At 42.2% G+C, this 24,511-nt stretch overlaps 2 protein-coding genes across 3 annotated transcripts in view; one reads left to right on the plus strand and one right to left on the minus strand.

The window, feature by feature from the left end:
* Nucleotides 1–24,511, minus strand: part of PXDN (peroxidasin) — an 83,317-nt gene that overhangs the window by 55,843 nt on the left and 2,963 nt on the right. The gene's annotated exons all lie outside the window — the stretch shown is intronic.
* Nucleotides 12,366–24,511, plus strand: part of TRAPPC12 (trafficking protein particle complex subunit 12) — a 651,202-nt gene continuing 639,056 nt past the window's right edge. The window contains exon 1 of the mRNA XM_080999065.1: nt 12,366–12,371. The gene's annotated coding sequence lies outside the window, so the exon portion shown is untranslated. The remainder of the gene's footprint in view (nt 12,372–24,511) is intronic.

The following is a 24,511-nucleotide window of genomic DNA, read 5'->3' on the forward strand; positions in this document are numbered from 1 at the left end:
CAGGAAGAAAAGTTGCTTTAAAGGAAAATAAGATTTCGAACACCTAAAAATAGGGTAGATAGGAGATATAGCTGTTATCGCCACCAATTTAATGAGAAGCACCTAACATAAGACAATGGTTAATTTTCCAGGCAAATAACAAAAGATCTGCAAGCACCAGCAAGACTACATTGCTTGTGTTTACTTTATTCTTTTTAAATTCTTATTCAAGGTCACTGAAACAGGAAATAATAAAGAAGTCATCCGCACAGCAAAAATTAGCAAACGGGGAGGGGGGGAGGAATCATATAAAATATGTTATATAAAGCAAGGGTGGCTAAGTGTTGCTTGTTCCATTGCAACCAGTTAGAAATAATGTTATGCCTGTACAGTGGTACCTCTGGATGCGAACGGGATCTGTTCCGGAGCCCCGTTCTCATCCTGAAGCGAACGCAACCCACATCTGCACATGACATCATTTTGAGCGTCTGCGCATGCGCGAGAGGCAAAACCCGGAAGTAACACGCTCCGTTACTTCCAGATCGCCGCAGAGCACAACCTGAAAACACTCAACCTGAAGCTACTTCAACCCGAGGTATGACTGTAGTTATGAAGACCACCTCTCTCCCTACAGGCCCTCTTGGGTTGTAGTATCCCGTGAGTTTGGGAAGGCGACTCATTGCAGGAAGAAGCCTAGCACCGAGTCTGCCCTAAAACCAGGAATAAGAGGAGTCATGGGAACTTCTACAGCGGCATCTATCTGTGAACGGCAAACCCAGCACAGCTGCTAGGACTCCTTCCACAGGCAAGACTAAGACTCCATCTAGTCCCCTCTGTGCTATGGAAGGAACCACATACCCAGAAGAGTGAGGGGAGCTTCTATTACTGGCTAGGCTTGTCTCTTAGAGACTGATCCTGCACACTGCAAGGTGCTAAATCAGCAGAGGGGCTACTCTTGGGAGTTCCACAGCTTTCAGAAGTTGAAGGTTGGCAGCCCAGGAGACAGCATTCTCTGTGACAGCTGCTCAGGAATTCCCTCCCCATAGAAGTGCATCAGCCAATCATTGTGAACAATACAGTGGTACCTCGGGTTAAGTATTTAATTCGTTCCGGAGGTCTGTTCTTAACCTGAAGCACCGCTTTAGCTAATGGGGCCTCCTGCTGCCGCCGAAGCACGATTTCTGTTCTCATCCTGAAGCAAAGTTCTTAACCCGAGGTACTATTTCTGGGTTAGCAGAGTCTGTAACCTGAAGTGTATGTAACCTGAGGCACCACTGTACTAACAATAATAATGAGACTGGGTACAAAGCAGCCTCCTTTGTTCAATAGCTTTAGTTGTTTTTGAATTAAGATATTTACCATGAAATTGTCATAAAATATATTTCATTCCAAATGCTGAGAAGTGTTGACTACATTTCACCGTATTTCTAATACATTACAATTTTTCAACCAATGCTATGAAAGTTAGTTTTCGATAACCTACCAAACCCTGGGCCATCTTCTCCTTTAATTCTGCAACTGAACTCACTTTTCCAATTTCTGGCACAGGTGATTGTGGTTGCTACCATTAAGCTCATCAAAAACACTCTTTGGCATTTATAGCTTACCTAATACTTACCAAGATTATTTTTGTTCCTTTTTGAAGCCTTTGTCCAGCTGATTCTTCTATAAGCACTTTGCTCATCTTTAGACAATTCCACCATATAAGCGCAACACAAATTATATGCACGGCCCATTCCCAATAAATAAATGCATTAACTTTGTGGATTCTACTTTGTTTCTATAGCATTGTATAAAGAATGTTATATGGAAGCACTTTTAAATTTAAACGCGATGGAAATTCATCTTCTGCTAGAATATTAGTTTCCATTTTTGGACAGACATATCATGCCCCATTTCTCTATTCCATTAATGCTTAAAACGGGTCTCCTCTGCTCTGGGTTATTTCCAGTACTGTATTTTTGCAACAGGTTTTTTTGGCACCCCTTTTACTAAATAGCTTTCCTGTTAGCAGAACGATGTCTTATTGAATTATTTTCTCTCAAATAATTATCTTTATTCATACATCAATTGCATGAAGGAGCTTTACCCAGTGACTGAGGAGTGGGGCTTAGCCCCCATATGTCCATCTGTTGGCATGGATTTCTGCCTGTGCAGAGGAAGCCTATATCTGAGCAGATGCAGGGAGAAAGGAAATGCAGAGGAGTCCTAGGAGTACTCATAAGAGAGCTGTTCCTGGAGGAAGAACTGTGAGGGGAGAGACTCCATCAGGCAAGGCCTCCTTCCACTTGCCTTGTCCCACCCTCTAGTCTCTGCTTCTCAATGTGTATTGTATTATTTTATGTACTGTGGCTTGCCATTGTTTTATTGATTATAGTTTAGAAATTATTTATTGTAATTGTTGAGTGGATTTCTGTTTAACTTTTATATGTTGGTATTATTAATATTTTATACTATCCTAATGATTGTTGAAGGGACGCGGGTGGCGCTGTGGGTTAAACCACAGAGCCTAGGACTTGCCAATTAGAACGTTGGGGGTTCGAATCCCCGCGATGGAGTGAGCTCCCATTGCTCGGTCCCTGCTCCTGCCAACCTAGCAGTTCGAAAGCACGTCAAAGTGCAAGTAGATAAATAGGTACCGCTCCAGCGGGAAGGAAAACGGCGTTTCCGTGTGCTGCTCTGGTTCGCCAGAAGCGGCTTAGTCCTGCTGGCCACATGACCCGGAAGCTGTACGCCAGCTCCCTTGGCCAATAAAGCAAGATGAGCGCCGCAACCCCAGAATCGGCCACGACTGGACCTAATAGTCAGGGGTCCCTTTACCTTTACCTTTAATGATTGTTGAATGTTACTTTTGTGATGTAGGTTGCAAACAGTTGGACCTGGTGAGCATTTAAGGTCCCCAACCCTAATCTGCGGGTTGCCATCTGATTGGATTTTATTCTGATCCTGATCTGATTTGAGGATGTATTTTAATTGATTGTCTGATTTTATGTTAATGTGTTATACATCTGATGTTAGCCGCTCTGAGCCCGGCTTCGGTTGGGGAGGGCGGGATATTATTATTATTATTATTATCATTATCATTATTATATTTTAAAGTTATGTTTCATGTTGTTTTTATGATGTTAGCCGCTCTGAGCCCGGCCTCGGCCGAAGAGGGCAGGCAGGATACAAATAAAAAATTATTTATTTATTTATTTTTGTTGTTGTTGTTGTTATAGGTGCCCAGTGGGCAGGGCTAGTGGCATACGTGATGCTAAGGGCGGGAACAGCAGTAAGGGGCCCCTTCAAGTGACTGCTTTTCAGCTTTCCTTGTAGTTCCCCATACAGTTGTACCTTGAATCCCAAACGCCTTGTTACTCGGATGTTTTGGCTCCTGAACACCGCAAACCTGGAAGTGAGTGTTCTGGTTTGTGGACGTTCTTTGGAACCTGAACGTCTGACAGGGCTTCCGATTGGCTACAGGACCTTCGGCTTCCAAACGTTTTGGAAGTCGAACGGGCTTCCAGAACCGATTCCGTTCGACCTCCAAGGTATAACTGCATTTGGTTGGAACAGCGAAGAAATGCATTTACTGTACAGTGGTTACACAGCCACATCATTTGTCATAATCCCCCAAAGTCTTGTTTCTGTGAAAGTGTGTTATTTTCACTCTGTTCACTATTGTATAGTACAGTGGTACCTTGGGTTAAGAACTTAATTCATTCCGGAGGTCCGTTCTTAACCTGAAACTGTTCTTAACCTGAAGTACCACTTTAGCTAAGGGATGCGGGTGGCGCTGTGGGTTAAACCACAGAGCCTAGGACTTGCTGATCAGAAGGTCGGCGGTTTGAATCCCCACGACGGGGTGAGCTCCTGTTCCTCAGTCCCTGCTCCTGTCAACTTAGCAGTTTGAAAGCACCTCAAAGTGCAAGTAGATAAATAGGCACCGCTCCGGCAGGAAGGTAAATGGCGTTTCCGTGTGCTGCTCTGGTTCACCAGAAGCAGCTTAGTCATGCTGGCCACATGACCCGGAAGCTGTACGCCGGCTCCCTCGGCCAATAAAGTGAGATGAGCGCCGCAACCCCAGAGTCGGCCACGACTGGACCTAATGGTCAGGGGTCCCTTTACCTTACCACTTTAGCTAATGGGGCCTCCCGCTGCTGCGTGATTTCTGTTTTCATCCTGAAGCAAAGTTCTTAACCCGAGGTATTATTTCTGGGTCTGTAACCTGAAGCGGAGGTACCACTGTATGTTGCTGGCACAACAGTTCTGCAATGGGGAGTTTCAGTCTGAACTGTTCATGGTATTGATTTGTTATGGCTTTTATCTTGCTGGGTTTTCTTTCTTGGGGAGAAAAATCTGTTTCGTTTCCTCCTTTCGCTTGTCAAAAGAAAACTAGTGAACAGATTTGTTAGCTAGGTGATTCTGTATTAACTTAGTAGCCCTGCTCAGATACAACTCCAACAAGAAACCCAGGAGAGTGGGAAGAATTTGCAGTCTGTGTCAGTACAGTTTTTCACCCCCTCCCTGTTATGAAAACAGGACACAGGTGCGAACAAATAAATACAAGCTTTATAAAATTGAAACAACATGAGTTTGGTGTATAGGAGAATAACTCCTGCCAATATTCTAAGCACCCGTAAAACTCTATGTTTATATGTGCCAAGAGAATGGATTTTGGACCTATTCTAGATCCTCCTCTGCCTACAACTATGCAGCTTTGGCCCTTTCCCCAGCTCTTCAAACTCACATTGGGAGATTTTGCGCCTTGTATTTTTGGCAGCAGTCTGAACAGGCCCCAATGAAGACTTTTTCAGTTTATCTTCATCCTCAACTGCTTCCCTACTTTTCTTATAAACAACAGGGACCCTACCTTATGGCAAGGACAGAAAATGCTGTTTAGCATTAAGAGGAGCATACGCCATACTGTCATACCTCGGGTTACGAACGCTGAGGGTTGCGTATTTTCGAGTCGAGGACTGCGCCGAACCCAGAAGTACCGGAACGGGTTACTTTTGGGTTTCAGCGCTCGTGCATGCGAAAAAACACAAAATGATGTCACACACATAAGCGCTGAATTGCGGCAGCTTGCGAATGTGCCTCCCGCACGGATCACGTTTGCAACCCGAGGTATGACTGTATAAACAAGAGGGCAGCCATGTTCGCTTTCAAAAGTTCATAGGCTTTGTTTTATATTAAAAACAACCACCATCACAGCTTGTATATTGAAGTAAATAAAATATCAATAAAACACAATAAAACAAAACAAAAGCAACTCCTATGAACACCAGAAAAACAACAATGCCAGACTAAAGCTAAGAGATAGCAAAAGACTGAAAATATTACACAGACAGCACCAGAGAAGCTTTCCAGCATGTGTCAAAGTGGGGTGCTATAACTGAAAAGGCCCTACACTGGGTCTCTGGTCACTTTAGAACAGGGTTGTGGGTTAGAGACTCACATTGGGCAAAAGATTCCTGAATTGCAAGGGTATGGACTAGATGACCCTTGTGGTCCCGTCCAACTCTACGATTCTATCTCACTCAGAATGTAGCAGGAGGGCTCGTAAAAGCTGAGAGTGCTGTGTGGTTTCACTGGTTGTAGCTTCATCCATACGATTTGGCGATATGAAAAGAGGTGAACCATTGAGCTGGTTTGCATGTAAAGTTAAACCAAACTATGGCTTAGTGCAAACATGTGGGTTCTCAAAGAGGAGACTGTGGCCATGTTGTTGCTCCTCCAGTCCTCCTGCTGAAAGCCAGGGTCAAGCTTTGCTTTCCCAGAACTGCCTCCATCAGCATCCTTTCCACGTGGCTACTGGGGCCCTGGGAAAGTATCTGTTAGTGCATGTGCACCAGTGGGCGTGCAAATAATTTTATCCATGTAACAGTTTTTTGCAGGAAGCCTCAGTTATGACTGCTCTTTGTGCATGTACACAAACAGTAAAAAGAAGCAAAGAGCAGCCACCACCCGGCAAGATTTCCTTTAGTTTATCATAACGAATAGGCAAATTGAAACCGAGCGTCTTCCAAAGACAAGTGATGAACCACAAAAGACAACAAAACGAACAAACATCTAACCTATAGTCGAAGTAAGAAAATGAAGGAGGATTTTTAAGCAACCAGGATAACCATATGCTACCCACCCACATTCTGTAGTATGTGGTCAGCTCTAATCACCAACATCTGACACAGACGTCCAGCCACAGCTGTGTTTTCCTGAAGTAGAGCCCTGCAGCAACAAACTGAGGGCTTATTCTAGAGCAGCATATTGTTTCCCACAATGGCCAGCCAGCTGATTCTGGGATGCCTCAGGCAGTGAGAATGATGGCAATAAACCTATTGCTTCTCCCCCAGAAATTGACATTCAAAGAGGTTTTTTAGCAATGACCACCTCATCTAAGCCAGCAGCCACCTCTGCATCTCGAGGCCCTGAATTCCATGCTAAGTATGCCTTGCCTGAAGAAGTACTTTTTGCCAACTAATTTTCACTGGCTGTCCTCTAATGCTAATGTAATGAGAACAAGGAACGTCGGGGAATCTAGCTACTTTCTCTCCAATATTTTATAGACCTGCATTGTCTTCTCTCTCCATATCATTTAAAAATAATGATTTTTTTTAAGCTCTAAAGGTTTGATATTTGGCTCATATGGAAGGTGCAACACCCCTTTGACTATTTTAGCTCTCTTTTTCCTACACCGTTTACGGCTGAACACCTATTAACGTAGGGTGACCCTATACAGTGTATAGTATACATCAGGGTTCCCCAAACTTCAGGCTCCAGTTGTTTTGGGACTACAGTTCCCATCATCCCTGACCACAGGTCCTGCTAACTGGGGATGATGGGAGCTATAGTCCAAAAACAGCTGGAGACCCAAGTTTGGGAAATCCTGATAGACGTAATCAGGGACAGCCAACAGGAACCTCCAGATGTTGTTGGACTTCTATCATATCAAGGATGATACGAGTTGTGGTCCAAGAACATCTGAAGAGGGTCACATTGACAACCCCTCGCTACACACAATATCCCAAATGCAGGGCTAAGAGACTGAGCAATAAATCAGTAAGTCCCTGGTTTGAATCCCACCTCTCCCATGAACTCAATTGGTCTTAGGCAATCCCTCCTAAGCCTCAGTCCTCCCATCTGGAATTTAGGAAATAATAATACTGACTTGCCTTACAGACTTCTTGTAAGGGTTGCAAGATGCTTCTTGTTGTTGTTTATTCCCAAGAATGGACTTTTCTGCTGCTGCTACATGAGGTGTTATTTTTTAATTGAACACTCCATAAGGACTCCAAAATCATTTCATTGGATCAGTGTACAGTGGTACCTTGGGTTACATACGCTTCAGGTTACAGACTCCGCTAACCCAGAAATAGTACCTCGGCTTAAGAACTTTGCTTCAGGATGAGAACAGAAATTGTGCAGCGGCAGCGCAGCAGCAGCAGGAGGCCCCATTAGCTAAAGTGGTGCTTCAGGTTAAGAACAGACCTCCAGAACAGAATTTTTCACTCTATAAGACGCACCAGACCATAAGACGCACCCAGTTTTTGGAGGAGGATTAACAAGAAAAAATATATTCTGAATCCCAGAAGCCAGAACAGCAAGAGGGATCGCTGCGCAGCGAAAGCAGGGATCCCTCTTACTGTTCTGGCTTCTGGGATAGCTGCGCAGCCTGCATTCGCTCCATTAGACGCACACACATTTCCCCTTACTTTTTAGGAGGGAAAAAGTGAGTCTTATAGAGCAAAAAATACGGTAAGTTCTTTTTTTTTTTTAAATATTTTTTATTGCCTTTTTTCCAAATAGAAATACAAAGTCAGTTATACAAAAAAATAACAGAAAAGAAAAAGAAAAAGAAAAAAAATCATCCTTTCAAAGCATTTTTTCATAACCAACCGGGCTTCCCCACGTTTCCCTCACCGTGCGTTCTTTACAATAAAATTTTTCAGCAAATTATAACCTTATTTCGTACATTCTTTTGTTCTTTCAAATACTTGTAGTTTACGTTTAAAATACTTATTTTCAATTTACACTAATAACATATATAATATTCTTTTAAACATTAGTCCTTCCTTTATATAACTTAGTTTCTCATACCTTAATCTTATTGCTGGAGCTGAATTTCCCTAATCATGCGAATTCTTAACATTCATATAACTTGTAAAATTTTTGTAAGTAATCTTTAAATTTTTTCCAATCCTCCTCTATTGCTTCTTCTCCCAAATCTCGGATCCTGGCAGTCATCTCGGCCAATTCCATGTAGTCCATCAATTGCGTCTGCCACTCTTCCAGTGTGGGTAAATCTTGGGTCTTCCAGTATTTTGCAATGAGAATCCTTGCTGCTGTAGTTGCATACATAAAAAAGGTTCTATCCTTCTTTAACACCTTCTGGCCGACAATGCCCAATAGAAAGGCCTCTGGTTTCTTGGGAAAGGTGTACTTAAACACCTTCTTTAACTCATTATATATCATTTCCCAGAAGGCCTTCACTTTTGGACAAGTCCACCAGAGGTGAAAGAATGTCCCTTCAGCCTCCTTACATTTCCAACATTTATTATCAGACAAATGGTATATCTTAGCAAGCTTGACTGGGGTCATGTACCACCTGTATATCATTTTCATAATATTCTCTTTCAAGGCATTACATGCCGTGAATTTCATACCAGTGGTCCATAACCTTTCCCAGTCCTCAAACATAATGTTGTACCCAATGTCCTGAGCCCATTTTATCATGGCTGATTTGACTATCTCATCCTGAGTGTTCCATTTAAGCAGCAAGTTATACATTCTCGAAAGTACCTTGGTCTTTGGTTCCAACAATTCTGTCTCTAGTTTCGATTTTTCCACCTGGAAACCTATTTTTTTATCCAACTTAAAAACCTCTTGAATTTGAGCGTAGTGAAGCCAATTTTGCACCTTATTCCTTAATTTTTCATAACTCTGCAGTCTCCAAGTTTCTCCTACTTTTTCTATAATTTCCCCATATTTCGGCCAACCAACCTCCATATTAGGTTTTTTCCGGGCCTTGGCCTCTGCTGGTGAGAGCCACCTCGGAGTCTTACCTTCTAATAAGTCCTTGTATTTTATCCAGACCATAAGTATTGATTTTCTAACAATATGATTTTTGAACATTTTATGAACCTTTACCTTGTCGTACCACAAATATGCATGCCAACCAAAAGCATTGTCAAACCCTTCCAGATCTAGGACATCAGTGTTCTCAAGTAATAACCAATCTTTCATCCAGCAGAAGGCCGCAGCTTCATAATATAATCTCAGGTCCGGCAGGGCAAACCCCCTTCTTTCTTTCGAATCAAAAATACGGTAAGTTCTTAACCCAAGGTACCACTGTATATGTGTAGTTGATTATTTGCGGGTAGGGGGTAGGCAGGGGTCCCAATGCAAATCACTTGAAAGAATGGACAGGAACCAATTAGTCCCTTTGTAGAACAATTATTTAATTCATTTAATTAGACAATAAAGTCACTGATCTAGTTCCTGTTTGAACAGATGCTCTTGATGAGCCCTAAACAAATTAAAACAATTCCTCCACTCGGCAGCAGAACACACACAACGAGAGGATGTATTTACTTTACAAATGCAGACTGAATATTACAGGGGATCTTAATAGCATTTCCCCCCGTTAGTGAAGCAATTATCATTGCCTAGTCTCTGATGTCACCCTGACACCATCCTCCTATTCTTTGTTCTCCTTGTCAGTCTGATCTCAGGCAAAGCTATATACAGTACTCTGTTCTAGGAAGTACATATGACTAAAATGATATGGTCAGGATGTGCTAATTAATACATTTATTTTATCTGCTTGACATAAATTTGGCACATGGGTTGGAATAGAATTGTAATTGGGAATTTTCATATTGCTAATATCGACTATACACCTGCTATTAATCCAAAAGCTAACTATATGGCAGCACAGAAATGAGGGTCAGAGGAAGTTTAGATGGTGGTATGACTGGTGCCTTTAAAACGTCATGAGGAGTGAAGCAAAGCTGCATTCTGGCTCCCACTCTTTTAAACTTTTATATTAATGATTTGCTGTCATATTTAGCCAATGCGTACTTCCCCTCTCCAATAATTAGGAACAGAAAGATCTCAATCTTGATGTATGCAGATGATTTAGTGCTCCTCTCTCTTTCCCGATTGGGCCTCAAAAATCTCCTGGAGGTGTTCAGCACATACTGTAAACAGGAAAGCCTATCTATAAATTACTCTAAGACCAAGATAATGATTTTTGGCAAACACAGTCCTACATATTAATGGTACAGCAAGCTACAAAAAACCCCCCACAAAAAACAAAAAAACCCCCAAACTCGCTCATTTAGATACCTGGGCACACTCTGGGTGAAACTCTCTCTTGGAAGTACATGGTACCTTGGGTTACATACGCTTCAGGTTACATACTCCGCTAACCCAGAAATAGTACCTTGGGTTAAGAACTTTGCTTCAGGATGAGAACAGAAATTGTGCTCCAGTGGTGCGATGGCGGCAGAAGGCCCCATTAGCTAAAGCGGTGCTTCAAGTTAAGAACAGTTTCAGGTTAAGAACGGACCTCCGGAACGAATTAAGTACTTAACCCGAGGTACCACTGTAATCATACGGAGCCAGTGAAAATCAAAGCACAGAAAACCATAGGGACATTGATGAAGTTCTATTAAAATAAGGGAGGTCAACCTTTTGAATCTGCCCTAAATATATTTGGTAGCAAAGTGCTTACTCTAATGCTTTATATGGCATTGAGATCTGGGGTCTGATTAAAGCTTTGGAAACTGTGCAGAATAACTTTTTTGGAAGCTATACTCTTACCATCAGGAATATCAGCAACTCATCTTCATACAGAATCTGGGTGGCCAACAATTAAGGCAAGAGCAGACTGCACTCAGTTAAAATATATTAAAATAATGGCTACTATGTCAATTGGGCATTTTACTGTGCTGTGCTATACTTAAGTGGGTGATCACCAACTCTGAAAAGCAGCTTGTCAAGATTTTTAGACTATTATTTTCCCAGAACTGAGCTCTGCATTGACCTTGAATAAGTGCCAACTAAGGGATTGGCTCTTCTGGGCAGAATACAGAAAGGATCTGCAATTAATTAGAAACAACAAATTTTCCCCTTGGTATCCTCTCCTGAGAACAGAGCATTTTAGCGCTAGTTATCCAACCAAACTCTCACCAGCTTCCTTAAGAAATGTCTTTATTCCGATGTGTTTCTAAGTGATGCCCACTGAAGCCTTGGATGGCTGCCAAAACAAGGTCCCATATGCAGACAGACTTTTTATTTGCGGCCAGCCTCAGGTGAAAGACATCACTCATTACCCGTTAGCCTGCCCTTAGATAGAGACCCAAGAGATCGCTTTCTGAAACCTTGGTTCACACAAGCAAGCAGGTATAACCCAACATAAATGGTTTGGCTTCTTTTGAGAGACAACAGCAGCTTCGTAACACAGGGAATGCCACTCTACACACTGGCTGCAAAATAAAATAAAATAACCAAGAAAAAGGAGTTTAATAAAAATCACTCTAAGTTGTTGCGGTGATTCAAAGGTTCAATCTAAAACCAAGCTAGATTTAAGCTTGTTGGTGTCTCTGGTATCGTCTCTCTCTTACTTATAAGCCAATGTTGGCTTATATAAGGGATGTGTGCTCTGTATTATTTTAGTAATACTATTGCTACACGTTTGTCATAGCCTTTAGCTAGAGCAATAAACGTATTAACTAGATTTTTTAAAATGTGCATTTAGACAGTGTTTTAAACGGTAGCTTTCCTCCATATATATATATAAAAATCTAAGACTATGATTGTGACAATTTACTGGCATAAAGCGATCTAAATTTCAATCACACAACATACATTGGATGTGTGTGTTTTGTACTGTAGCAAGCAGTCCAAACCCACACAAAATGGGTGCACCTCTTGTGGATCATTACTTTCTCAATCTGTCCACAGTGTTTAGCTATAGAAAGAGCCAGATGGAAAACTTGACTGCTGCAAATTCCACAGCTGTTTCTGTCATTTCCAGGGCTACTTTGTTAAGTCTCATATATGTTTGTTAACAGCTTGAGGCTATTAAATTCATCGGGCCTGAGTGCATTCTTACGATTAGCATTTGCAACTCAGATAATATCACCAGTGTCCTGGCAACAATTAAGAATGACAAAAACAGAATCACATAAACATCCAGCCTTCTGAATCCAAGGAAGGGGGGGGGGGGGGAAGGAACCTACACTTAAAAATGGAAACAAAAAAACTCCTGCCATTCTTGTATAACAAGAACACACTTGATATATCAGGATGATGCAGCTGTGTAACCAGACACAATCTTTTCTCTTGTTTTCATATTTGTTTTTTAAAAAAGATAAACTACAGTTTCTGGATGTCAGTGGAAAGAAAGGCGCTTGCAAGAACTTCTGGAGTGCAGCCCAGTGGGTGAAGTATAGTAGCTGAATAGAAGCTGTGTGACTCATAGACCAGGAGGGTCGGCTTTTTGCAACTGATTGATTTCAACAATGTGAAGGATACAATAAAAGTGATATTGTTCACAGGGAGGCTGAGTGAATGAGGCTTGCTGCCTGAACAAGATGGATTAGAGGTGGTGGCAGGGCCTCAGCACCCAAAAGGGCAAAGGAATTGCATTTTAAATGGATTAAAAGATTTTCTTCATCTGTGCACCAGAAGCCTGAAATTCAGAATTAGCCATCAATGAAGTGTTTTAACGATCGTCCACTATCGTTCACTATCTCCATGAAAAGCCTGCGGATCCACATGCCAGTTTTTACGACCACCAAGTTACATGACTCAGCAGTCATTACAAAAAGAAGACCCAGCAGGCATTGGGACTGTGGGTTGCAATAAGTACAGCAAGTCTCAAAAGTCTACCATATGTTTTTTGAGCACTCAGCACTGTTAAGACACGTTATCTTCATGTGGACTTAGTGTGAATCACCGTACGACTTTGTCCATCTAGACAGAGTTTATTTTATGCTACAAAATCCAGTTTGGGGGGGAAAAGGGGGGAAAGGGCATTTTTCCTATGTTTGTGCTGCAGTTCATCTAAGAGCTGAAGAAGTAAACTTTAAAAACTAAGCAGTGGCTTGTTTCTGACAGAATGAGTTATCAAAGCAAAAATGTCACAGAAGGTTACTGTAATATGTGGGATTGCTGCCTACCGACCAAAATAGCTACTCTGGATTGAAGCCAATCAGTAATTCTTGAACATAAGCCTGATTCAGATGGCTTCTCACCTGTGATTATGAGCAACTTGTATCATTCAGCACAATAAAGATCGCTTACATTGTTGGAATTTGTACAACAGGTGTACGTCACACGTGCTAAGTGACAAAGCCTGACATCCTCTCAAACTAAGAGATTGTTATTAGAAGTCAAATTATTCACAGAACAAGTGCTATTTTATTTTCCCTTTAATAAGCAAAAGCTGAAATGACTTGCTGTGTGTAGATAAATATATTTGAAAGCAACAGTGCAATGCAAGTGTGACAACAGCATATCCCTTTTCCAAAATGAATTGGGAAATGCAATTCACTACCATTTGGGACAGCCACCTTCTTCTCACGCTTTTAACTCAGCTGACCAACTCACTTTCCAACCAAAAAGGTAAATTTATAACACCTGATGTCTTGAATCAAGAATCTAGACACGCAGAACAATCTAGCTGTCAAACCTGCAACTAAAATATGAGGACATCCCTATGGACCATTCCCAGCTCAAAGCAAAAGTATCTAGCTCTTATCTGAGCAGCATTTGAAACTAGCATGCCTACATATTTCTGAGGAAAGAGATAACAAGGGAAAGTTCTGGTGAGGACTCAAAAGACTCTTTTGGTATGTTTAAGTTGATCTAAGATAGGGCCTTTCAATCAAGGATGTGCCATTGTAGTTTGACCTGCTGTTATGACACTGAACTGTTATTTAGGAATGATATATATAACCATAAAACAGTAGTCAAAAAGTGTTCTGACATCTTTTTCATTACCACTTTTGGCAGATGCTGCTGAACAGGAAACCCCTGTGAGTAGCCTGATCTTTAAATTCTCTTCCTGCAAAGCCATTTGGTGATGAAAACCAAAAAAGGCCATTATATTTTAAGTATATCTGTTTTTGCTTGATGTTTTTATGAAAGTTGGAATTCTAGACATTTTCACTTCCATGCATAAGAGTTCTTACAATTCTCAGTGAAATCAAATTTTGAGCAGTAAAGTAAGAAGTAGAATGATTAAAGCCCCTTAAAGCCTGTGGATATGTAGAATGAAAGTTTTTGATTGTATTCTATTGGAAACAGTGGTCTCACTCAGAAAAAGATGAAACATAAAGAGCTATGTAAAATAGATACCTGAACATATACACTTTTTATATTAATTCCTTTTCATGCACATAACAAAAATGAAACAATATTGGTAAAGAAGCCCTTTGGTTTCTTCAGAATTTCCATTTACATGTGCATTTATTTGCACCATTGTCCCAGAGACTGAGTAACAATAAACTCTAAAGCAACACTAAAACATAGCGAGTGAATAAGCAGAAAGATTTGTGAACACCAAAAGCCATCCAAAGGAAAAGCTCTTTTACACAGATGTTCTTGGAACTTTAGCAGGACTCCAGTAGGAATTCAATAACTAACAAATCCAACAAAAGCTCTCACCATGTGGGTAGGCTTTGTCATTTGCATTTCTACATATGGTACTGGAAACAGTAGGTTTGCAGTAAAGGAGAATCAAAAGTGTAATGGCAAATGTACCGTATTCAAAAGAGCGAAAGGTAGGATCAGTTTCCAAAATCAACATGGCGAGTCGAATTGAAGAGGAAAGCTCTCAACCTCCTTGTTTAGAAATACTGTGGCTGTTCCTTCCCTTAATCGCTTAATGTGTCCTAGATTAGCTTTTCTGAATCTTTAACAAGACAATCCTCAAAATAATATCAACTCAAAAACAGGTCCAACTGAGATCAATGAGTCTTACTATCAGGGGTACTGGGGTATAGGATTGAAATCCTAATCTTTTTAAGACGGCAATATTACGTATATTTCAGCATAATATTTGTAAACAGTGATCCCCAACAAACACCAGAAATCTACGGCAATTTTTAAGTCTCAGTTCAGAAGTAAACCCATCTGTATCCTCTTCACACCATGCCAAGGGATTAGAAAGCCATTCAGTAGTGTATATTAGAAATGTTTTCGGAGATTATAAATAAGAAAGACGAGAGGAAGATGGCAGCAGATGTGTCACCGCAGCTGCCAGGGCGCAATGAAAGGAAAACTTGCAGACCCTAACATTTCTCCGGTTTCCAAGTCATTAGCTGTTGGGTCTTAAATGTTCATTCAATTTTCTTTTCAAAGGAATCAGCTGGCTCTTAGCAACAGTAATAGCCCCAGAGCAACAAGCCTCCAAACCTGGCAACCAATGAGAAGAAGACCTCCCTCCCCCCCCCCAACATTTGAGAAAGTCCATTTCAGCTGAGCCAGCATTCACTCCGCAGTTGCTCTGTACTGCTTTGAAATTTATTCCCATAGCTAAATGTAGCACAACAAGTCGATTATCCCCACCTTCTCTTGAAACAATGGCAAAGGGACCTTGTTTACTTGACATAACATTCTACTGCAGTGTTGCTGTTGTTGTTGTTTTAAAGCCACCAGGAACAACCAGAGTTTTAACCAAGGCAATGCATTTTTGCCAAGCACAGTGGTGCATCTTATCTGTTTCTGCCAACAGACGTTGCAGACTGACCTGGAAAGGCTCACATACTTTTTCACTTTACCTCTGACACTGAACTGCCTGGGAAAGAAGGCATGAATACTGTTATGAGGAGCAAGGAAGGAATGCAATGGTGCCGACTTTGAATAAATAATAATAATAATAATAATAATAATAATAATAATAATAATACAGTGGTACAGTAAAGGTAGAGGGACCCCTGACCATTAGGTCCAGTCGTGACCGACTCTGGGGTCGCGGCGCTCATCTCGCTTTATTGGCCGAGGGAGCCGGCGTACAGCTTCTGGGTCATGTGGCCAGCATGACTAAGCCCCTTCTGGCGAACCAGAGCAGCACACGGAAACGCCGTTTACCTTCCCACCGGAGTGGTACCTATTTATCTACTTGCACTCTGACGTGCTTTCGAACTGCTAGGTTGGCAGGAGCAGGGACCGAGCAATGGGAGCTCACCCCGTCATGGGGATTCGAACCGCCGACCTTCTGATCAGCAAGTCCTAGGCTCTGTGGTTTAACCCACAGCGCCATCTGCGTACCTGGGGTTAAGAACTTAATTCGTTCTGGAGGTCTGTTCTTAACCTGAAACTGTTCTTAACCTAAAGCACCACTTTAGCTAATGGGGCCTCCCACTGCCGCTGCGCCGTTGGAGCACGATTTCTGTTCTCATCCTGAAGCAAAGTTCTTAACCCGAGGTAATATTTCTGGGTTAGCAGAGTCTGTAACCTGAAGTGTATGTAACCCGAGGTACCACTGTAATAATAATAATACTAATAGCTCACAGTTCAGCCATATGCAAACCAATGGAATAGACTGGAAAAACTGGAGCTTCGGCACACATTTAGCCCAGTTTCCCCACGCAATCAGAACTGCATAAGGTAGAACACGGATGTGCTGGCTTGTCCTACCCCATTCCACTGCATCCTGAGCACCAAGCCAAACCCCACACCCCCATACAGCGTTCAAAAATTTGCCAGGCACATTTTGCGGCCAGATATTGGCCACTTGCGACCAAGTGAAGTTGCCCGAGTGCCAGGATGGAGCTGCATGCCTGGGGTTTCTTGGATCTTGACTGTTTTCACACACTAGCAACACATCCTGTAGAATTCTATCTGTTATATTTTATCTGCACAATCAGAATGCATTTCAGGAAGCAAAAATAATTCTTTTTTTTTTTAAGCTACCTGGTCCAAAAATGGCAACCTGGCATTCTGTTTTGGCACCTGTAAGCCTGGTTTAAGGAGCAACTTGGCCCCTAGCTTATACAGTTTCCAACACTGTCTCCGTGCATCGGGAGGACAAAATGTCTGCAGCAGGGAGCTTGCTGTGCTCCTCAAGGCTACCTGTGCAAGGCAGAATCCTGGCTGTGCAAGATTCTAAATCGCAGGATAGGAAGAGGTCCCATTGAGCATAGCAGGCTCTTTGCTACAGACCTTTGTTCACGTAGCACATGAAGGGTGACTTGAGACACGCTGCAGATGGAAGTCAGGGTGTTCATGCCGCCCACTCACCACATGAAATGAAAAGTATCTCTACAGGGCTACTCTGTGTGGGGTTTCACATTCCTCTTGCTTCTGGGAGGAGTAAAATGCAATTCAACATTTCTGAACAGTTTATTTCAGATAAGAAGCATTGCTGTTTTGCATGGGTGATGCATGGCAGACACAAAACAGAAATAACTGGGAATCTTGAAAGCACTCCTTTTGGGTTCATCATCCCAATCATAAAGTCTGATTGCAACATTTTATATTGGGTTTGAAAATGGTGAGACACAGTGAGAGAGTTAAGTTAGCCCTTCTACCACAGAAATTTGTTGTTTTCATAATTTGATCCCACCTTTCTTTTGGAAAATGAGACTCAGGATGGCTGTGTGTGTGTGTGTGTGTGTGTGCACGTGTGTGTGCATCACCAGCACAAGAAACCTGGTATAACACCACACATAATTCACATAATTTTAAAAACCTGCATAAAGCACACACACAAAAATGTCTTTTAAAATACCATTTTGTTCTACCTTTTTATTATGCTCTTGATATTTTATGGACTGCTAGCCACTCTAGCCATTCTCTTTTAGAAAGAGAAGTGGGATCAAAACTGGGGAAAAAATTTACTTCCCTCTGTGAATGCTAACATACTATTTGACAGCACAAGTTAACTTTGTATATTGCGCATATCTCTAGGAATGATTGTCCAATGACTGTTCTAGAGGTGTGTGTCTGCTTTTTTTTTGCAGTGGCAACACAGGTTTCTATTTACCACAGAAGACAACACATTTTTGAAGGGAAAGTAAGCAAGGCAGCAAGGAATACATTCTGCCTCAAATAGGACCAACCCTGCATAAAAGGGGTCAGAATACATAGCAGACCTTATTGATCCAAGCAGAGTGCTCCAATTGAGAAATGAAAAGGAAGCATCCTGTATCAGAATTGTTAATCAGAAACTGGAATCTTTGATGGGGGAGTTGGGGGGGGGGGAAATGGGATCATGAACACAACCTCCACATGTTGGTCACAAGCGCTAAGCTACTATGCACATACAATGTTACATAGGTAGATAGGAACACATCTGTATTCTGCACATCTGCAGCGATGGAGAGTACAAGTTACGCATTATAAAACTACAGGCGTCGGGTTGCACATATGTAAGTTCCAATCCATGCAACAATAATTATTATTATTTGTACCCTGTCCATATGACTGAGTTGCCCAGCCACTCTGGGCAGCTTCCAACAGAGTTTACAAAACCGCAACAGTACACCACACATTAAATACTTCCCTATACAGGGCTGCCTTCAGGTGTCTATGGAAGGTCATATAATTATTTATCTCTTTGACATCTGACGGGAGGGCGTTCCACAGGACAGGTGCCACTACTGAGATGACCCTCTGCCTGGTTCCCTGTAACCTCACTTCTCACAATGAGGGAATCCCCAGAAGGACCTCGGAGCTAGACCTCAGTCTGGGCTGAATGATGGGGGAAAAGATGCTCCTTCAGATATAAAGTATGTAGGAGGTCTGCACAGGACTATAAAAGATTATTGTGAAGAACAAAACTAAGCATATGCACAATGGATTGTGTGAAGAAGACCTCACAACTGTAATGAGGTAAGCATAAAAGCACAGCATGCATGGCATACTCACACACAAAAATCAGACAATGATGACTAAAGCATGCTCATTTAAGGAAGGACTACAAGGAACACTATAAAGGGGAAAAAAATACAGACTCAGTTGTTCCACGAAAAAGCAAAGCCATTACTACTGAGCAGAAAGGAAGCATAGTTTTTCAATTACTACTTAGCTCCACTCAGTAAAACAAAAACCAGACAGTGAACTGAAGATTAACAAAAAATAAAACTAACATATAAATGGAAGGATGAAAAGCAAAATAAAAAAGGAGATGAGTTGCAGAATATTCAGACAGTTCAGATGAATTAGAACAAGCAGCATTTAGTGTCTTGTTAATAAAGGAATTATTTGGGGGAGGAAAGTATACACATCATTAGGATTAATCATTAAATGCATGCTAAGAGAAGCCTGGACAAAGGAAATAATAGGTCTTGTTTTTCACAGAAGGAAAAAAGAAGAGCAGTGAAGAAACAGCACAGCTTAGGGAGAAATCTTTTGCATGATATCTGCCAGCTGAGAGGACACAGGATTTGATGGATACATCAGATGCATCACTGCCACAAAATTAAGCCAGTGGAACAACGCAAATGCATCAGCAGAACAGATTAAACAACTCATGTTTGGGATGGAAGCAGCAAAAGGGAAGAGCACACTTAGCACCAAATCCTATACCTCTTGAGTCCACTGTCATGTGCCTGACAAACAGCTCAGCTTCACACCGGCTCCAGATCTGGGGCTTAAATGGGAGAAGGTGAATTTCAAACAGTTGTGCCCATGTGGATGACCAACCCATTCATACAACTGCAGCAGAGAATAGAATATGGTGGAATTTGGGACCCAATCACAGCACACTACTACCAATATATAAATCCTACATCCAGAGACCATAGCTTATGGTACACAATGTTAATCATGCTTAGAGCTCCCATGGGGAAGCTATGGAGAAAGGGCACTTTGTCTTCAAAACACTCCAGGGTTTTGAATACACTGCTAACAGCAGCACACATCTTCACTCCAACAACTGAGAGAGGGGCAGAGCAGAGCACCCCACACAAGCAAACAAAGGAGAAGGGGGACCCTTGCTGATAAGTACAAGTACTGCAACTATCTCCCATGGTACCTCAGGTTAAGTACTTAATACGTTCCGGAGGTCCGTACTTAACCTGAAACTGTTCTTAACCTGAAGCACCACTTTAGCTAATGGGGACTCCTGCTGCTGCTGCGCCGCCGGAGCCCGATTTCTGTTCTCCTGAAGCAAAGTTCTTAACCTGAAGCACTATTTCTGGGTTAGCGGAGTCTGTAACCTGAAGCGTATGTAACCTGAAGCACCACTGTACTGTGTCTTACCTGAGCTGCATGGGTTGGACTCTTACACACTTATACCCACACAGCAGTGAGAAGACACTCATCTCCACATGCAGGTAAGCCCCACTCCACCACAACCTGGGATGTGGGAGAGAACACCAAAACCCCACACAAGGTAAACAAGGAAACGAGAGATTTGTTGCAAAGCGTACCTGCAGCAAATACCTCCATGTCAGCCCAAACCCCCTTTGCCCCATGAGAAAATGGTATTTTGCCCCAGCTGCATGGCATAATAATACTCTTCTGGCCCAACAGCTGGGATCAAGGAATGCACTGTGCTTCACCTGCAGCGAAGGTCTCTGTTAGCAAAGGCCAGGCACTCTGGCTTCTGGCGACGGTGGTTGGGGGGGGGGGAAACAACCCCCCCCCCGAGTGCAAGGAGCAGAATAAGCTACAAACAACCCCTGTAACATCAGTCACTGTCGTTTATGCCTCTCCCTCAATAAAACAGGAGGCACCACTCACTTTCCCCTCTGCTCTCCCACCCCCTTGCCGATAACTACTGTGAATCCATCCCCAGAGATTATGCCTTCTTGTTTCTTATTATTATCTAGTTTCTTCCTTTCCTCTCTACAGACAACTTTTTAATGGGTACCGTGAATGGAACCAGGAAACCACCCCATTCCATGTAGACCCTGAGGGAGGCTCATCTGATTTCTACCAGGACGCAGCAAGCTCTTCACTGAAAAGTTGCCTACCTACATGCAGCAGGGCAGTTTCTTGCATCCTGCTTGCATCCCCCATAGGAGATAGAAGGGCAACAGCTGGGGATAACCAGGGACCCCACATTTGCTCATCATCTCCACAACTGCTGAAGGCACAGGATCGCTGCTAGAGCAACCGGCAAGCAGCCTCAGGCTTCTATCTTTGTCCTTATGAGTTAGGACATGTGAGTTAGGAGGTGTGGATGGCAGTCGCTGCCTGAGTGAGGCCTTCCCTTGACTCTAAGCACCACAGGAGGTGAGGAGCTCCAGCGGTCATAATCTCTCTTTTTACCCCAATACCATGGGACAATCTACACAGACTTCCTGGCCAAGAAACGAAACACAAGTGTGCTATGTATTTTTCATTGATTCCAGACACAAAGGAACCAAGACGGAAACAGGTGAGGGGGGGTCTTTTGCATGTGATCTAAGGGACACACATGACTCAAATCCTGGAAACAATTGATCCATGCCAAGATAACACATTTGCTGAAAGTTATAACCAATGGTATTTTCACCTGCTTCATACTATCATTAATTAAAATTCTGACTAACGGATTATTCTGATGTGAAAGAGAAACTCACTTTTTTAAAGGACTATAGGCCAGATCAGCTTAAAGTTCAGTTCACTTCCTTTACGCAACTACAGTGGTGCCTCGCAAGACGAAATTAATCCGTTCCGCGAGTATCTTCGTCTAGCGGTTTTTTCGTCTTGCGAAGTAACCCTATTAGCGGATTAGTGCTATTAGCGGTTTAGTGGCTATTAAAGGCTTAGCGGCTTAGCAGCTTAGCGGATTAGCTGCTAAAAGGCTACTAAAGGCTTAGCGGCTTAGAAAAGGGGGGGGGGGGAGCGAAAAAAAAATCTCAAGACTCGCAAGACATTTTCGTCTTGCGAAGCAAGCCCATAGGGAAATTCGTCCTGCCAAGCGCATTGAAAACGTAAAACCCTTTCGTCTAGCGGGTTTTCCGTCTTGCAGGGCACCACTGTACTTAGTAGTGTTCTACTGAAATATATGATTCAGATTGCATATAGTGGTACCTCGGGTTAAGTACTTAATTTGTTCCAGAGGTCCGTTCTTAACCTGAAACTGTTCTTAACCTGAAGCACCACTTTAGCTAATGGAGCTTTCAGCTGCCACCGTGCCGCCAGAGCACGATTTCTGTTCTCATCCTGAAGCAAAGTTCTTAACCCAAGGTAATCTTTCTGGGTTAGCGGAGTCTGTAACCTGAAGCATCTGTAACCTGAAGCGTACGTAACCCGAGGTACCACTGTATTACAAATCATTATAGCTCTTAAGGCAAGCTGTCATCCCAAAGGTGAGGTAACAAGTCAGTAAGAATGTGATGTGCGTGTGGTGGAATACTACTTCTCAACCCCAACTGAAATAGTCTTTTGCTTATTAAATGCAAGAATTAATGACAATTTACTGTGACGTCCACCAAGCCCCAGCAGTTTTAATCAAGTATTTTGAGCTTATATTTCTGATCTCCATCTGCCTTCAGACATATGTTTCCATGACAGAGGACAATAACATGATGTCTCATTCAGGGCCATGCACAACTTGGCATTACAGGAAACAGTATAAAGAAAACTGATCAATATAAAAGCCCTCTGTAAATGTACTTTGTTTTAAATGCAAGAAACATTACCCACCCACTTCCTGTACTAGTCAGTTAATTTTTCTTTCCTTTTTTTACAGCTTCTGCGGGATTACTCAGATGCTGCCAAAAGGTTGTGCATTAAGCCAAAGGTTCAGTTAGTGGCAAAATAAATTCCACTTTTTATTTTCAGAAATATTTGGAATCTGAAGCATAGTGGCACATTCTTAAAGGCCTTAAAATAGTCTAAAATCTGTTTTTTTAGAATAGGATTCACAGCTAAAACCTGCATTTATAAAGTTGTACCCCTAACATATTTATTTGGAAATAAGCTCGAATAATATTTCTGGGTAAAGCTGTATTGATCAGTGTGTTAATGATTTCTCCCTTCTAACAGTATTTCTGTAATTCAAGAAAAATGCAAGCAAAACTGCTGATATAATATCTTGCAAGACACTACAAATGTAACAAGACTACGGGCTTGTGAAGTCTTTTTTTAAGGCAAAGTAAACGGCAGAAGTTGAAGAGCACTTACTGAAACATATCAGTGCCAAAACAGAGGTCTTTGGAAATTCCAGGCATCTGGTTGCCTAGAAATTTAAAATATTTATTCTTTAACAGATATGTAGTCTACTTTTCAATACTCTTCACACAGCAGCTTACAATCGCTTATAAAATATGACCTATAAAATAGAATATAAACTATTTAAAATACCCACTTCACAACAATCCTAAAGGTAAAGGTAAAGGGACCCCTGACTGTTAGGTCCAGTCGGGGACGACTCTGGGGTTGCGGCGCTCATATCGCTTTACTGGCCAAGGGAGCTGGCGTACAGCTTCTGGGTCATGTGGCCAGCATGACTAAGCCGCTTGTGGCGAACCAGAGCAGCACACGGAAACGCCGTTTACCTTCCCACCAGAGCGGTACCTATTTATCTACTTGCACTTTGATGTGCTTTCAAACTGCTAGGTTGGCAGGAGCAGGGACCAAACAATGGAAGCTCACCCCGTCACGGGGATTCGAACCGCCGACCTTCCGATCGGCAAGCCCTAGGCTCTGTGGTTTAGACCACAGCGCCACCCGCGTCCCGCCAGACAACAATCCTAGACCAGCACAAAAGCAACAAATAAAACTAACAAATCCCCAATATGCAGATATCAGTCCAGAACACCATTTTGCATTAGGCACTGAAGAAAGAGGTGGACTGAATCTGAAGGGATGCAATGTGCCTGATGATATCACATGGAACTGAATCTCACAACTGCAGTGCCACCACCAAAAAGGCTCTGTTCCAAGCAAACACCTGCCTTGTGCAGGCCTGGCTGCTACAAACTTGATGCAGCCTTGTAGACCTGCAGGAATCTGAATCAATTTTCCATATATCATAAAATGTTAAATTTTAGGCCCTGTTTATGTAGTTTTCAAAACCGCCATGATGACTTGGTCTGTAACTCAGACACAAGAATGACAAAAACTTAAATAACTCACAGAAACAGAACACAGCTACAACTTCACCTGCCTAGATAAACTGCAAACTATTAATTATAAATTTTGCTTAGGGTATTAGTATCCCAGTGCAAAAAAAATGTAAAAATCTGAAGAATCCCAGGTAAAATATATTTCTGGGTTTTTGATCATTGTCTCCCTAAGAGACTAAATGACTACAGTGGTACCTCGGGTTAAGAACTTAATTCATTCTGGAGGTACATTCTTAACCTGAAACTGTTCTTAACCTGAAACGCCACTTTAGCTAATGGGGCCTCCCACTGCCGCCGAGCGATTTCTGTTCTCATCCTGAAGCAAAGTTCTTAACCCGAGGTACTATTTCTGGGTTAGTGGAGTCTGTAATCTGAAGCATCTGTAACCCGAGGTACCACTGTACTGGGCAATAAACCAACTATGGTTGGTGTTTTTAATGTGACATGTATTTTCCTTCCTGACTGATATGCAGTCTTGTTAATTTTCTTCATCATGATGGAAATACACTGATGCTGGATTGTTTTGTATG

The sequence above is a fragment of the Podarcis pityusensis genome, assembly GCF_964106645.2.
Source record: "Podarcis pityusensis genome assembly, chromosome: 3".
In the NCBI taxonomy this organism is placed as follows: Eukaryota; Metazoa; Chordata; class Lepidosauria; order Squamata; family Lacertidae; genus Podarcis; species Podarcis pityusensis.